The sequence below is a fragment of the Heloderma suspectum genome, chromosome 2, assembly GCF_057233095.1.
Source record: "Heloderma suspectum isolate Gila_16-S chromosome 2, 16-S_ref, whole genome shotgun sequence".
NCBI lineage: Eukaryota > Metazoa > Chordata > Lepidosauria > Squamata > Helodermatidae > Heloderma > Heloderma suspectum.
The window spans coordinates 375,516,092-375,533,112 of NC_139459.1; the positions used below are offsets into that span (position 1 = coordinate 375,516,092).

A 17,021-nucleotide genomic window follows, 5' to 3' on the forward strand; every position below is an offset into this window, starting at 1 on the left:
CGACTTATTCGGCAGGTTCTGGTGGTGTGATACAGCTGGTTCTTCTTTCAGAAGAGGGCTTTTTCTGCTGTGGCACCCCAGTTGTGGAATGAGCTTCCCAGAGAGCCTCGCCTGTGCTTTCTCTGGGGCCAGGTGAAGAACTTTATGTTCCCAAGCATTTATGCCTTGTACATCCGTGGTTTTAAATTTGTGATTGTATTTGGTTATGATTACATCTCTGTACCGTGCTAGGCTTTTTTTTGCCTTTAGTTCTGTATTTTAGACTTTTACATTTCATATTGTAATTTATGCTGTATTCTGTGGTTTTAATTGTTGTGAATTTGTCAGAGAGCTTCAGCTATTGGGCTATATAGAAATGTCGTAAATCAATCAATAGTAGAGAAATAAATTTCAAATATGGGTTTTGGCAATGTCCAGTTGCTTTTTAAAATTCATTATTTATGTATGTATGTATTTGTTTATTTGTGGTTTCTGCTACAGTGGTACTTCTATCCTGTTCCTCTGCCAAAAAAGGCCCTCGGAGCGGCTTACAATCAATCAGCAAAGAAGGCAGTCCGTGCACTCAGGCTTACAATCTAAAAAAGCCAGAACACACAAGGAAAAGGCAATGAGGAGGAAAGAGGAAATGAAGCTGACTGCCAGCAGGGCCGGTGGGATGGCCCTGATCCCGCCCCATCTCCTAAAGGGGGCCAGTCCAACTGGAGCAGGCCCTGAGGTTCCTGTTGCCTGCTCCAGTCTCCATCCAGGCAATCCGTTCACACAGCAGCCAACCAGCTGCCTACAGGAAACCCACAAGCTGGATGTGAATGCAACAGCACCCTCCTGCCCATGTTCCCCAGCAGCTGGTTTACATAGGCACACTGCCTCTGATACAGAAGTACCATATAGCCATCAGGACCAGTAGCCATTGACAGCCTTCGCTTCCAGGAATTTGTCTAACCCCCTTTTAAAGCCATCCAAATTGGCGGCCATCACTAAGTCTTGTGGTGGCAAATTCCACAGTTTAGAGGTGCAGTGTGTGAAGACGTCCTTCCTTTCATCTGTCCTGAATGCCCCACCAATCAGCTTCATGGGGTGACGCCTCTGGGTTCTAGGATTACGAGACAGGGAGAAAACTGTCTCCCTCTCCACATTATGCATAATTTTGTACGCTTCTATCCTGTCTCCCCTTACTGAATTGCTCCAGCACCTTGATCACATTCTGCCCTTTTACCAAGTCTATAATATCCTTGCTGAGGGCTGGTGACCAGAACTGTACCCAGTATTCCAAGTGTGGTCGCACCATAGATGCATACAAGGGCAATAGGAGCTTGGCCGTTTAATGCTCAAGTCCTTCCCTGATTATGCCTAACGGGGAGGTTGCCACATTCACTCACCTCTGCCCGTGACTAACGGTTCCAAAGCTCTCATTTAGGGGAAGAATGGGAGGTTCTTACAGTGGGGAGAGTCCCATCTTGCATTTCACTTTCTTAAATATTGTAGATGTCTCTTTTAATTCGGTTCACAAAAGCTCATGCCTTAGAAATAAACCCCTGTTAGTTTTGAAGGTGCCACAGACTTATTATTATTATTATTAATAATAATAATAATAATAATTAAATTTACATTGTGCCTTTTTCCGATCACTCTGAGTGAAGCTCATTCCACACTCCAGGCGTTCATATTGTTTCTCCCCCGTATGAATTCTCTGATGGCAGGTAAGGGGTCATACTTACTAAAACGCTTTCCAAACTCCAAGTAGTGATATGGCTTCTCCCCCATGTGGATTCTGTGATGCGAAGTAAGCACGTCACCCCGAGCGAAGGCCTTTCCACACTCCAGGCACTTAAATGGCTTCTCCCCTGTGTGGATTCTTTGATGCGAAGTAAGTCGTCCACTGTGAGCGAAGCTCTTTCCACACTCCAGGCATTTAAATGGCTTCTCCCCCGTGTGGATTCTTTGATGCGAAGTAAGCACATCACCGCGAGCGAAGGCCTTTCCACACTCCAGGCACTTAAATGGCTTCTCCCCCGTGTGAATTCTTTCATGGGAAGTCAGTTCTCCCCTCCATTTGAAGGCCTTTCCACATTGCGGGCATTTAAATGGCTTCTCCCCTGTGTGGATTCTCAGATGTTTTCTGAGGCTTGATTGATCATAGAAGCTTTTGCTGCACTTTGAGCAGTTCAGTTGCTTTTCTCCTGGGGGGACTTCCAAATGAGCATTTAGATTTCTGTTTTCTGGACCCTCTTGGTGACTGACTCTCTCTAAGGATACTCGCTGTCGGTCTTCCGCTTTGATCCCATGGACATCACTGGCCGCTACCGAGGGAGAAACCGAGTCCCAAATCAGGGAACAATCCCAACTCATTGTGACACAATGGAAGAGACCTCTGGTACTGTCTAGACCTCTGGCGCTGCCCCCCCGCCCCCCCCCCCCCCCGATTCATACCCCCTCGGAGAGATCCCATAATCCCATTGGACTGGAATAGGATGATGAAGGGTGTTGCATCAGGCCACGGGTAGCAGAAGATGCTAAGCATTTCTTGGCCTTTGTAAATAAACCGGCTTTCCCAGCCCATAGAAAGAGCAAAGCTTACCCAAACAGGCCACGACTGCAAAGTTCTCCATCATGATTTGCTCGTGCAGAGCCCTTTGGCTTCGACCCAGCAGGGACCACTCCTCCTCGGTGAAATAAACCACCACCTCTTTGAAGAGCACCAAAGCCTGATGCAGGAGGAAAAAGAAAATAATACCGTTTCCACTCATAGACAATGGTAAAATAATACCGTTTCCACTCATAGACAATGGTGTGAATTTTCTAGAAGGGTGTCTAGGAGACATAAGGAACTGCCTTATTTAGTTACAACACCTAAATACCATTCTGCATCTCAAACAGATTCCCGAGGGGTGAACAGTAAAACATAAAAACAATAAAACGCCATGTTAAAAATGTGTTACTTTTAAACAGAATACCAGTAAAAACTGAGGCTGGTCAGTAAAGGAAGGCATCCTGAAATAAAGACCTTTTCAGGAGGCGCTGAAAATCATACAGTATTGGCGCCTGCCTGACCTGCCTAGGCAAGGAGTTCCACAGACAGGGGGCCACCACATTGAAGGCTCTTCTCCAGAAGGATCCAATGAGCCCAAAAGGTCCATCTGGAATCACCAGGAGCATGCCACCTGATGACCACAGTGACTGGGCAGGTTGATGGGGGAGAAGGTCTGGTCTTGGGTAACCTCGTACAAAGTTCTTTAGAGCTTTATGTTGTTGTTGTTCAGTCGTTCAGTCGTGTCCGACTCTTCGTGACCCCATGGACCATAGCACGCCAGGCCTTCCTGTCCTGTGCTCTCTCCCGGAGCGTGCTCAAGTTCATATTCATTGCATCCGTGATGCTATCTAGCCATCTCATCCTCTGCCGTCCCCTTCTCCTTTTGCCTTCAGTCTTTCCCAGCATCAGGGTCTTTTCCAGAGAGTTTTCTCTTCGCATTAGGTGGCCAAAATATTGGAGCTTCAGCTTCATTATCTGTCCTTCCAATGAGCACTCAGGGTTGATTTCCTTTAGGATGGACTGATTTGACCTCCTTGCAGTCCAGGGGACTCGTAAGAGTCTTCTCCAGCACCACAGTTCGAAAGCATCAATTCTTCGGCGCTCAGCCTTCCTTATAGTCCAGCTCTCACAGCCATACATTACTACTGGGAAAACCATAGCTTTGATTAGACGGACCTTTGTCGGCAAGGTGATGTCTCTGCTTCTTACTATGCTGTCTAGGTTGGCCATAGCTTTCCTCCCAAGGAGCAAGCGTCTTTTAATTTCATGGCTACAGTCACCGTCTGCGGTGATCTTGGAGCCCAAGAAAGTAAAATCTGTCACTGCTTCCATTTCTTCCCCTTCTATATGCCAGGAAATGATGGGGCCAGATGCCATGATCTTAGTTTTTTTAATGTTGAGTTTCAAACCAGCTTTTGCACTCTCCTCTTTCACCCTCAACAAGAGGCTCTTGAGATCCTCTTCGCTTTCTGCCATTAGGGTGGTATCGTCTGCATATCGGAGGTTGTTGATAATTCTCCCAGCAATCTTAATTCCGACCTCTGATTCATCCAACCCGGCATTTCTCATGATGTACTCTGCATATAAGTTAAATAAGCAGGGTGACAATATGCAGCCTTGTCGTACGCCCTTCCCAATTTTGAACCAATCGGTTGTTCCATGTCTGGTTCTTACTGTTGCTTCTTGACCCTCGTACAGGTTTCTCAGGAGACAGGTAAGGTGGTCTGGTACTCCCATCACTTTAAGAATTTGCCACAGTTTGTTGTGATCCACACAATCAAAGGCTTTAGCGTAGTCAATGAAGCAGAAATAGACGTTTTTCTGGAATTCTCTTGCTTTCTCCATGATGCAGCGAATGTTGGCGATTTGATCTCTGGTTCCTCTGCCTCTTCGAAACCCAGCTTGTACTTCCGGTAGTTCTCGGTTCACATACTGCTGAAGCCTAGCTTGTAGGATTTTGAGCATCACCTTGCTGGCATGTGAAATGAGCGCAATTGTGCGGTAGTTTGAACACTCTTTGGCGTTGCCCTTCTTTGGAATTGGAATGTAAACTGACCTTTTCCAGTCTTGTGGCCACTGTTGAGTGTTCCAGATTTGTTGGCATATTGAATGCAGCACTTTAACAGCATCATCTTTTAGGATTTTAAATAGCTCGGCTGGAATACTGTCATCTCCGCTAGCTTTGTTGTTAGTAATGCTTCCTAAGGCCCACTTGACTTCACTCTCTAGGATGTCCGGCTCAAGTTCAGTGTTAGAGCTTTATACAGTAGTACAAAAACCTTAAACCTGTCCTGGTAGCCAGTTCCCTCAGCAAAGAAGTTGCATGGTGAAAAGAGGCAGCTCCTGCATTCTGCACTAGCTCTGGGACTCAGGAACCGCTCACCCACAGGGTTTCTGTCCTGTCAGGGTTCAGCTTCAGTTTATTGGCCCTCATCCAGCCCATGGCTGAGTGTCAGCACTGATGCAGGACTTGGACAGCCTCACCACTTGGCTCCAAATCCCCTACTGAGCGCTCCCAGCGGCTTCATAGAGATGCTGACCAACACTGTATCCTGCGGAAGCCCAGAGCTCAATGCCATGGGGCCGAGAAGTGGTCACACCAAGCGACTCTCTGAAATCAGCGTCACAAGTAAGTCCAGAACCACTGTAACTCAGCGCCTCCAGGGCCCATCCCATGGAGTCAACGCAGGAGGATACCAGGGTCGAGGGTATCGAAAGGTGATGAGAATCATAGAGTAGTAGGGCTGGAAGGGGCCTACAAGACCATTGAGTCCAACCCCCTGCTCAAGGCAGGAATCCACGTCAAAGCATCCCTGACAGATGGCTGTCCAGCCTCATCCTGAATGCCCCTAATGTGGGAGAGCCCACCGCCTCCCAGGGAAATTGGCTCCATTGTCGTATTGCTCTAACAGGAAGTATTTTCTAATGTTCAGCCGGAATCTGGCTTCCTATAACTCAAGCCCATTATTCTGTGTCCTGCACTCTGGGATGATCGAGAAGAGATCCTGGCCTTACTCCCTGTGGCAACCCTTCACTGAGAGAAGGAGCAGAATTAACAGGGCTGCGCTCCCGCTGTCCCTCTCTCCTTAAAGGCCATCCATCGGGGCAACCAAGGCTGACTTGGTCCCGGAGACAGGTCGAAAGCCAGAATGGAATGGGTGTAGATCAGGGGTATCCTGCAGCGGCCACGGACCCGTCTAGCCCAGTACTGTTGACACTGACTGGCCGCTCCTTTCCTATCCTCTCGACCGGGAGATGCCAGGGATCGAACCTGGAACCTTCTGCACGCATGGCAGGGGCTCTACCATGGGGCTCCGGCCCCTGCCACCTCTGCCCTCGGACTCAGTCCTCCACTGACTGTACCGAGAGCTTTCGAGGCAGGCAACTCTGGCAAAGGGAAAGCGAGAGATTCTTTCAGGCCCAAGGAGGGGGGCAAGTGGGAGAAAGGCCCAGGCTGCCCCCTGCCCCCTCTCCACTGATTTCTCCCCCTTCCTGATCTGGTTGCACAGGAACCATTTTTCCTCCACCATGGAGAAGGGGCGACTTATTCAGCATTACCGGCATTCCATTCGGATGATTCCGTGAAAACCTGGGTGCATTCTTAGCTCCATGGAAGTACCGGGATAAAACCCTCTCACCTGCCGCTAAACCAACAGGCCAGGAACAGCCCCCTGATCCAGATGCCTCTTCTCTCCTGGACCCACGCACACACTACAAACCAGTTCAATGGTGCAGCTAATCTTTTCCTCCTTAACAGATTTTGCTAGTGGTGGGCAACCAGGGGAAGATCACAAACTGAAAACAAAAACATCTGGACCCCCATCAAATTCTGGGAGAGGAAGCGAGAAACAAGGAGGCCATAATAAAGCCCTTCCACTTCAACTCTCTCCCCAGATTCAGCCACTTGGATCAATCAATGGATCCTTTAGTTCTGCATATCTTTTCAGGCTCTCTTGCTCTCTAGCAGTCCAGTCATTCTCATTCTCCTGCTTTTCGTCTACACCATCCTTCCTCCAACCTGGGAGCCATGCTGCCTGAAGGGCACCAGGTTCGGGAAGGCAGGAACCAACCTCTCTTTTCTCCCAGGCATGTTAGAGTTTCGATTTTATGGCTGTTTTCATGTATTTTATATTAATTCTTGCGCTGTTTTGTTCTGTGTTTTATCCTTTTAGCTTTTTGCAATCTGCCCAGAGAATATCTGTTATGGGGCGGATTCAAAATATCATAAATAAATGAATAAATTTCCCAACCTTGGATCCCCGGACATCCTATCATCCTGGAGCATTCGCCATGCTGACTGGGGTATGATGGGAATTGCAGTTCAACATCTTCTGGGGACCCAAGGTTGGGAAACTCTGCAATCAGGTGGTCGGTCCCCTCTTTTGCTAAAGGATACACGGGAGAACAAGTTTTGAAAAAGAAAGGGCAGGGCGGTAGAGATGGTGGCTATGGTTACATGGGGCGAACGTGCCAATAATTTGAGGTGAAGCAGGGCCCTGTGGTCTCCATAGTAGACTTAAAATTGTTTCAAAATATGTTAATAGCCTTGAAACTTTGTAACTTGTTGGAAACTCATTTGGCTAATTTTGTGATCCTGCTTTCTACATTTGTTACTGCTGTGTAGTAAGATTAATTGAAATTAAAAATGGTGTGCTCCTCCGCAAACGTATTTCCCCCCCTTGCCTAAATAACCATTCTGCTTTCTCATCTCTCCTCCTCCCTCCAGTAATCTCGACTCTGTCCAACTGGGCTGAAACACGGATCCCTTTTACTCGTTATTTCCCAGATTTGGACCTGGGAAGTCAGCCACATTACGCAGAAAGGGGGAAAGCCTGGAAAGGGGGGGAGATTCGTGGCGGAAGCGGCGCGGACGCAGAGGCAGGAAGAAACGGGGAGGCGAAAGGGGGGAAGGAGAAAAGGGGGGAAGGGGGCGGCGGGGAGGGGAGGCGATGGAAGGGGATGGGGCGGAGGGCTCGGCGGGGGCCGCCAGCTCGGGCGGGGGGCCCGAAGGAGACTCACCTCCGCCCCTGCCGCCTCCCGGAGCTCCGCGCAGCCCCGCACGAGGCCCGGCCGGAGGAGCTCGCGCCGGCGCGCCAGGGCCCAGCCAATGGGAGCGCGGCTGCCTGCGCGGGGGCGGGACGCTGGGATGGGGAAAGAACGTGTGAAAGCGCCACGCGTGTCTGCCTGCGTGCGGGACTAGACTCCAACGTAGCGCCAGGATCTTCCCTGCAGCAACTGCGCGCTGGACGGGGCGGCAGCGGGGCGACGCTGACCCCAGCTGGAACCAGAAATCCAGCACCGTCAACCCACCGTGTGTTCGTTCATTTCTTGGATTAGGGCCCCGCCTTCTGCCCAGAAAAATGGCGCGCAAGGCGGCTCACCATCGTACGGAAGACTGGGTTAAAACAGTCATGAAACAATGCAAGAAAACTTGGGGATGACACCAGCTTTTCCCTAGCCTGATGCTCTTCAGATGTTCTGGACTACAACTCCCAGCATCTTGGGCCATGCTGGCTGGAGCTAAGGGGACCTGAGTTCCCTGTTGGTACTAAGAAAACTCCCCCAATCCATGTAGTGCAATACCTCGATTAGGCCAGCTGATAGAATCATAGAATAGTAGGTTTGGAAGGGACCTACAAGGCCATCGAGTCCAACCCTCTGCTCAATGCAGGAAACTATGCATTGAGCAAGGGGTTCACCAAAACCATGCAAGCTTTTGGCATCTCCAGCACTCTTCAACATGGGGAATGTGACAGAAAGCAGGTCGTGGCAGGGGAGAGAAGGCAAAGGCTGACTGGGGCTTGCAGTCAGGAAGTCTGCACAGGCAGAGCCTTCAGGAGATATGGAGGAGGGGCTGCACCAGGTGATGTGATGGTTTTGGGTTTCAGTGGCCCTAGGACCACTGAGAAGAAGAAATCAGCAGACAAGGGTTGATCCTCCATTTTGGAAAATACAGGGGAGTATGCCATGTTACCCCTACACAGAGTAGATCCATTGACATGAAGGAGGTTTAAGATAGTCACAATGATCTTAAGTCCCCTTGAATGGAATGGGCCTACTCTACATAGGACTTGAATGGAATACTGATAAAATCCAGCTGATAACGCAAAACTGCCTCCCATCCTGGGCAGCCCAGTTTTCTTAACTGGTGGACAACAGAAATAAGGATCAATTAGGAAGTCTTTATATTAGCAAAGCTGGAGACATATTCTATGCTGTGCTAGATTTTTTAAAAAGTCAACAGGAGCCAATTTGGGTAGTTTTACCTAGTAGTGGGAGGGAATGAACCTTCAGAGAATAAAGTCCCAGCAAGAGACCTGGAGATCCCAACAACTTGCACTAGAAGATAGAATCATAGAATAGTAGGGTTGGAGGGGCCTACAAGACCGAGTCCAACCCCCTGCTCAAGGCAGAAGTCCAAGTCAGAGCATCCCTGACAGATGGCTGTCCAGCCTTGTCTTGAACGCCTCCAGTGTGGGAGAGCCCACCACCTCCCTACGTAATTGGTTCCATTGTCGTATTGCTCTAAGAGTCAGGAAGTTTTTCCTGATGTTCAGCCGGAGTCTGGCTTCCTGTAACTTCAGCCCATGATTCCGTGTCCGGCACTCTGGGATGATCGAGAAGTGATCCTGGCCTTCCTCTCTGTGACAACCTTTCAAGTACTTCAAGAGCACTATCATATCTGATATCTATCATATCAGATTACAATATGCTGTTACACTGTAGGAATCAAAGGGCCACGGGCACCCTCCACAAAAGCAGGGAAGCCTCAAGCAACCAGTGGCCAGGGGAAGGGATGGGAACCTGTGGGGAACCCCAGAGAGCTGGATGGGGACCTGGGCCTGAGGCTCCTCCCCCTGCCTTACACAAAGGATCTAATTCCCCAAACATTTCCCCTGTGTCAGGAGTGTGTCTGGGGCCCCAAGCCTCCCCCGCTATGACCCATAGGAGAGGCAAGGGCTTTGATGGTTTCTGCAGGGACTGGGAGGGGGCACCTAGCTGGACAACAGGAAGAACTCTGCATGCTTCTGGACCCTAGGGGGCAATAGAGAATGTCTCCCATCAACAGCCACTTGTCTTGTCTGATCGGTCCTTTTTTCCTGCTCCGTCCTCTTCCTTCTTCTTCCCTTGCCTCTGCAACAACAGCTGCGTGCTCGTTCTTTGAAGGAAGAAATGACATCTCATGCCTTCGCAGGGGGGTTGCTAGGTTCTTAAAAGATACGGGGCACAGGCCCATAACACAAATTTGCACGTGTTTATATATATCGCCAAGTCTAAGCGGAGCTCAAGCGTGTGTGTGTGTTGCTTACGTGTGTGCATAGATTACATACATAAGTGTGCACTGACACCCCCTCCCCCCGACTTCAACTCAGACCCCGATTCAGCATTTTGGAATACATCCTGCTTCTGCTTGGGCCAGTTTGTAGTCAGTCCACTGCAACTCAGCACCAAACCTGAGTGAAGGTTTGGAAAAATGAGTCTTTATGCTTCTTTTTGACTACCATGGGAAATTAGAAAAACACTGTAACTTTTTTCTCTGGGTCAGAACTGGATGGTAATTTCAGGAACAGTAGCCCCCTAGAAGGGGATTGCACCTGCCCAGTGTAAGAAAACATAGGTGCAGGGTTCATATTTTGATTTTCTTTTAAAAGGGAACTGCCAATAACACTGTTATTCCTTGGAAGAACTGCATACAAATTTCAGGATTCATTGCCCCATCAGAGGAGATGATGCCCACCAAATTTCAGAATGATAGCCACAAGGGGTTTTGTGCAAGGGTGGCCTGGACATTTTCAGGTCTCCAAAAGAGGACATATTTCTCTCTATGTTCCTTGTGGACCATTGTTCTGAAAATTACAGACAGCCTAGAGGTGTCCCTAACTAAGAAACCAGCAAAGTTTCAGAAGGATACATGCAGCAGTTCATGTGGAAGGGGAGTTCTCTACATTGGAGGAGGGAGTGATTGGCTTTCCCTTCCTTTCACCCCCTCCCCAATAGTTTTTGGGTAGATTTGTATGAAAATGCACAGGTCATTAGAGGAATCCCCCAAGCAAGAACCCTGCAAAGTTTCTGAAGGATGTACATGCCTGCAACTTTAGAATGACTAGAATTGATTTACATTTCACCAATGTTAGCAGCAGGGGAACATGGGTGGGAAGGTGCTATTGCACTCATGTCGTGCTTGTGGGCTGGCCACTGTGTGAATAGAATGCTGGACTAGATGGACCTTGGTCTGATGCAGCATGGCTCTTCTTATGCTCTTAAATAGAGTGCTTCTGAGCATACGCAGAATGCTTTTCTTTCACCACTGAGCACTTACATTCTCCCCCTAACAATTCTATTCCCCTCCATGCAACCATCCCTCCTCAGCCTACCACCCTCCAGCAACTCGTCATAAAAGGAGCTGTTTTGTTTTGTGCAACTCTCCGCTACCTCTTCCTTGTTATGCACAAGCTCACATTGTATCTTCCTCCCCATAACTTCATTTGTGCTAACACTTCACCAGGACTCACCCAATGAGTCTGTTTTCAAACCTAGGGCGAAGTTATGGAGAAACTCTGAGCATGTATTAAGTGCCTTTCCCTCCCTCCAAGGAAGCTAGAGTTCATGCAAAACCACCACCACCACCACCCACAAATGACAAAACATGCATAGGACTGAGCTGAAAGGGTAGTCAATTCATTAGCCGGAACTGGGTAGGCATTAAGCCTGCAGTACCATGCTCACAACTCAGGTCTTATGTCTGAGTAAACATGACAGAACATCAAGGTGCAAACCTCCCTGCAAAAGTAACTTGTGCTGGAAACCTATGCACACTTTCTTGAGGGTAAGCCTCATTAAACATCATGGGGCTTCTGAGTAGGCACACATAGCATTGCACAAATGAGCAGTATTAGCTCCCCTCCACTTAAAGTCAAATACAGTCAGAACTTCTCTTGCCCATGGAAGAGAATTCTCTTTAAGGATTCCCCAAGATATGCCCTGGGTGGAATAAAGAAGAGAAAGAAAGGATAAGATAGGATAGGTGAGGGAAGAAGAATGGTGATTGGAAATGTACACGGGGGTGGGGGGTAGAGAGAATTCCCTAAGCCAAGTGGCTCCTTTCAGAGAGGTAGTTGTTGTTGTTCAGTCGTTCAGTCGTGTCCGACTCTTCGTGACCCCATGGACCATAGCACGCCAGGCCTTCCTGTCCTGCGCTCTCTCCCGGAGCGTGCTCAAGTTCATATTCATTGCATCCGTGATGCTATCTAGCCATCTCATCCTCTGCCGTCCCCTTCTCCTTTTGCCTTCAGTCTTTCCCAGCATCAGGGTCTTTTCCAGGGAGTTTTCTCTTCGCATTAGGTGGCCAAAATATTTCAGCTTCAGCTTCATTATCTGTCCTTCCAATGACCACTCAGGGTTGATTTCCTTTAGGATGGACTGATTTGACCTCCTTGCAGTCCAGGGGACTCGTAAGAGTCTTCTCCAGCACCACAGTTCGAAAGCATCAATTCTTCGGCGCTCAGCCTTCCTTATAGTCCAGCTCTCACAGCCATACATTACTACTGGGAAAACCATAACTTTGATTAGACGGACCTTTGTCGGCAAGGTGATGTCTCTGCTTCTTACTATGCTGTCTAGGTTTGCCATAGCTTTCCTCCCAAGGAGCAAGCGTCTTTTAATTTCATGGCTACAGTCACCGTCTGCGGTGATCTTGGAGCCCAAGAAAGTAAAATCTGTCACTGCTTCCATTTCTTCCCCTTCTATATGCCAGGAAGTGATAGGGCCAGATGACATGATCTTAGTTTTTTTAATGTTGAGTTTCAAACCAGCTTTTGCACTCTCCTCTTTCACCCTCAACAAGAGGCTCTTGAGATCCTCTTCGCTTTCTGCCATTAGGGTGGTATCGTCTGCATATCGGAGGTTGTTGATAATTCTCCCGGCAATCTTAATTCCGACCTGTGATTCATCCAACCCGGCGTTTCTCATGATGTACTCTGCATATAAGTTAAATAAGCAGGGTGACAATATGCAGCCTTGTCGTACTCCTTTCCCAATTTTGAACCAGTCGGTTGTTCCATGTCTGGTTCTTACTGTTGCTTCTTGACCCTCGTACAGGTTTCTCAGGAGACGGGTAAGGTGGTCTGGTACTCCCATCACTTTCAGAATTTGCCACAGTTTGTTGTGATCCACACAATCAAAGGCTTTAGCGTAGTCAATGAAGCAGAAATAGACGCTTTTCTGGAATTCTCTTGCTTTCTCCATGATCCAGCGAATGTTGGCGATTTGATCTCTAGTTCCTCTGCCTCTTCGAAACCCAGCTTGTACTTCCGGTAGTTCTCGGTTCGCATACTGCTGAAGCCTAGCTTGTAGGATTTTGAGCATCACCTTGCTGGCATGTGAAATGAGCGCAATTGTGCAGTAGTTTGAACACTCTTTGGCGTTGTCCTTCTTTGGAATTGGAATGTAAACTGACCTTTTCCAGTCTTGTGGCCACTGTTGAGTGTTCCAGATTTGTTGGCATATTGAATGCAGCACTTTAACAGCATCATCTTTTAGGATTTTAAATAGCTCGGCTGGAATACTGTCATCTCCGCTAGCTTTGTTGTTACTAATGCTTCCTAAGGCCCACTTGACTTCACTCTCTAGGATGTCCGGCTCAAGTTCAGTGACCGCACTATCATGGCTATCAGGGACATTCAGATCTTTCCTGTATAGTTCTTCTGTGTATTCTTGCCACCTCTTCTTAATCTCATCTGCTTCTGTTAGGTCCCTGCCTTCTTTGTCCTTTATCATGCCCGTCTTTGCACAAAACGTTCCCTTGAGATCTCCAATTTTCTTGAAGAGATCTCTAGTCTTTCCCATTCTGTTGTTTTCCTCAATTTCTTTGCATTGTTCATTTAAGAAGGCCTTCTTGTCTCTCCTTGCTATTCTCTGGAACTCTGCATTCAGTTGGGTATATCTTCCCCTTTCTCCCTTGCTTTTCGCTTCCCTTCTTTCGTGAGCTACTTGTAAAGCCTCATCAGACAGCCACTTGGCTTTCTTGCATTTCTTTTTCTTTGGGACGGATTTTGTTGCTGCCTCCTGAACAATGTTACGGACCTCCGTCCATAGTTCCTCAGGCACTCTGTCTATCAGGTCTAATCCCTGAAATCTATTCCTCACCTCCACTGTATATTCAGAAGGGATATGACTGAGGTCATACCTGAACGGTTTAGTGGTTTTCCCGACATTCTTCAATTTAAGCCGAAATTTTGCAAGAAGCAGCTCATGATCTGAGCCACAGTCAGCTCCAGGTCTTGTTTTTACTGACTGTATGGAGCTTCTCCATCTTTGGCTGCAAAGGACATAATCAATCTGATTTCGATATTGACCATCTGGTGACGTCCAAGTGTAGAGTCGCCTCTTGTGCTGTTGGAAAAGAGTGTTTGCTATGATCAGCATGTTCTCTTGGCAAAACTCTATTAGCTTTTGTCCTGCTTCATTTTGTACACCAAGGCCATGCCTGCCTGTGATCCCGGTGATTTCTTGACTTCCTACTTTAGCATTCCAATCCCCTATGATGAAGAGGACATCTTTTTTTGGTGTTAGTTCTAGAAGGTGTTGTAGGTCTTCATAGAACCGATCAACCTCAGCTTCTTCGGCCTCAGTGGTTGGGGCATAGACTTGAATTACTGTGATGTTGAATGGTTTGCCTTGGATTCGTATTGAGATCATTCTATCATTTTTAAGATTGTACCCCAGTACTGCTTTTCCCACCCTTTTGTTGACTATGAGTGCTACTCCATTTCTTCTAAGGGATTCTTGCCCACAATAGTAGATATGATGGTCACCTGAATTAAATTCGCCCATGCCTGTCCATTTTAGTTCGCTGATTCCCAAGATGTCGATGTTCAATCTTGCCATCTCATGTTTGACCACCTCCAGCTTACCTTGATTCATTGATCTGACATTCCAGGTTCCTAAACAATATTGTTCTTTACAGCATCGGATTTTCTTTTCACCGCCAGACACATCCACAGCTGAGTGTCCTTTCGGGTTTGGCCCAGCCGCTTCACTCTTTCTGGCGCTACTTGGAAATACCCTCTGCTCTTCCCCAGTAGCATATTGGACACCTTCCGACCTGAGGGGCTCATCTTCCGGCGTCATATCTTTTAGCCTTGTGATACGTTCCATGGGGTTTTCTTGGCAAGAATACTGGAGTGGGTTGCCTTTTCCTTCTCCAGTGGACCACATTTTGTCAGAACTCTCTGCCATGACCTGTCCGTCTTGGGTGGCCCTGCACGGCATAGCTTATGGCTTCACTGAGTTACGCAAGCCCCTTCACCACAACAAGGCAGTGATCCATGAAGGGGAGAGAGGTAGTACTTCAGAGGAATTTAGGAGGCTGTGGAAGGTTTATAAGGATTGCATGTACTTAAATGAACTTTATGAGGTGAGGTGGCTGAGGGCTTTTTCTAGCTTTTTAAAAAACCTCTAGAACCTATTTAAAAGCCTCAGCAGTTCCTCGATCATGACGCTACATAGTCCTAACCCTCCTTTTGGAACAATTCGAGTCCTGCAGCTATTTAGGAGAAATTAAAGTGGAGGGGGGGGGGAGACGTTTGTGGAGGCTGATTGGATCCTTTGCTGTACTGAAGCTACTAAACTTCTGCAGAAGTGAAAGATTCCAGTTTGGGGCAGTGAAATCAGATGCTGTGTGAAATACTAGTATTTCACATGGAGCTCTTTCTTCCCTTCCATCTCCCTCTTCAAAATTTCATTGCAAGCAAGCTTCCAACAGTGGACATGTAAGAGCAGAAAAGTAAAGGGAGAGAGGTTTTTTGCACCTTAGAAACAAAACAAAAAACCCTACACCAGAGATTAGGGATAGTGACCTCCTAATGGTCACCTTAAACACCTTCCGATTCAGATCTCTAATCCCCTGTGCGGCTTGACAGTTTTTACTTTTTGTTTTAGCCTTTGAGAAATGGAAGCTTTATGCATGCCTAGCACAGAAGCCACTGGACCTGTCTGAAATCTGGCAGGTTCAGTCAGCTCCAGAGAGGCTGCCAGGTCCCCAAACCCCATGCACTTATGTGGCAACACACACAAAAAAACAGCTCTTTGCTTGGACAGATTTTCTTGAAAATAGCAAATTTTACCTGTGGCTAGCACAAAAGCCACTGGGCATAACTGCCTGAAATTTGGCAGGTTTAATCAGCTCCATGGGAGCTACCAGATCTCCAAATGTAATGAATTTATCCTACAAACCAAAAACGTTATGGCCATTTTGTATTTTCCAATGCAAGTCAATGGGAAAATGTAAAAAAATGACAGCACACCTTAAAAGATGAGGGTCATAGCTCAAAAAAGATCCGGGGCCCGTGCCCAGGTAGGCCCACATTTAACAACACCCCCATGTCTTCACTTCTTTACACTCACCCAGGTTTAGGAGGTGCTTGTCATTAAACAGTGTTAGCCTTCTCTGGTGGTGTGTATAAAAGCACTAATAGAGTAACTTGAGTGGTGCTTCCTGTAAACTGACTCTAGCCTGTGTTTATTGCTTCCAATATTAAATACTGTTGCCATGCTTTGTGTATATGAGGCAACTCTGCTGTAAGTCATGTCAGCATAAGTAAACAAAGGCATGAGATATGGTTACTTGCGTCCTCTCTAGAGAGATCAAATGTTGCTTGTCACAGAGACAGTAGAAGTCACAGGATTCTCCCCTTTGTAGATTCTTTGACGTGAGGTTAAGCGACTTTCCAAATTTAAATGGTTCCCCCCTTCGTGTGAATTCTTTGATGTGAAATAAGCCCATCACTCTGACTGAAGCTCTTTCCACATTCCAGGCATTTAAATGGTTTTTCCCGTGTGTCAAATCTCAGATGTTTTATACAAGTTGTTTCTCCCCTGAACCTCTTTTGACACTCTGAGCATTTAAATAGTTTCGTCACCATGTCAATTATTTGATAGGAAGTTAGGCTGATCTTCTGATGGAAGGCCTTTCCACACCGGAAGCATTGAAATGGTTTCTCCCCTGTGTGAATTCTTCGATGTGCATTAAGATTATCACACCGATGGAAGGCTTTTCCGCATTCCAGGCATTTAAATGGCTTTTCCCCTGTGTGAATTCTTTCATGTGAAGTAAGGTCTCCACTCTGACAGAAGGCCTTTCCACATGGCTTCTCCCCTGTGTGGATTCTCAGATGTTTTTCCAAGGGTTGATTTATCATAGAAGCTTTTGCCGCATTTTGAGGATTTGTGTTGCTTTTCTTCAGGGAGGATCTCACCTACATAGGCTGCAAGCCAGAACACACAAGGAAAAGGTGATGAGGAGGGAAGAGGAAAAAATGAAGTTGACCATCAGCAGGGCCGGTGGGATGGCCCTGATCCCACCCCATCTCCCAAAGGGGGCCAGTCCAACTGGAGCAGGCCCTGAGGTTCCCGTTGTCTGCTCCTGCCTCTGTCCACGCATTCCGTTCACACAGCAGCCAACCAGCTGCCCACAGGAAACCCACAAGCTGCATGG

General features: G+C 47.6%; 1 pseudogene; it reads right to left on the bottom strand.

The window, feature by feature from the left end:
* Positions 1-537: 537 nt before the first annotated feature.
* Positions 538-17,021, bottom strand: part of LOC146356231 (uncharacterized) — a 28,124-nt pseudogene continuing 11,640 nt past the window's right edge.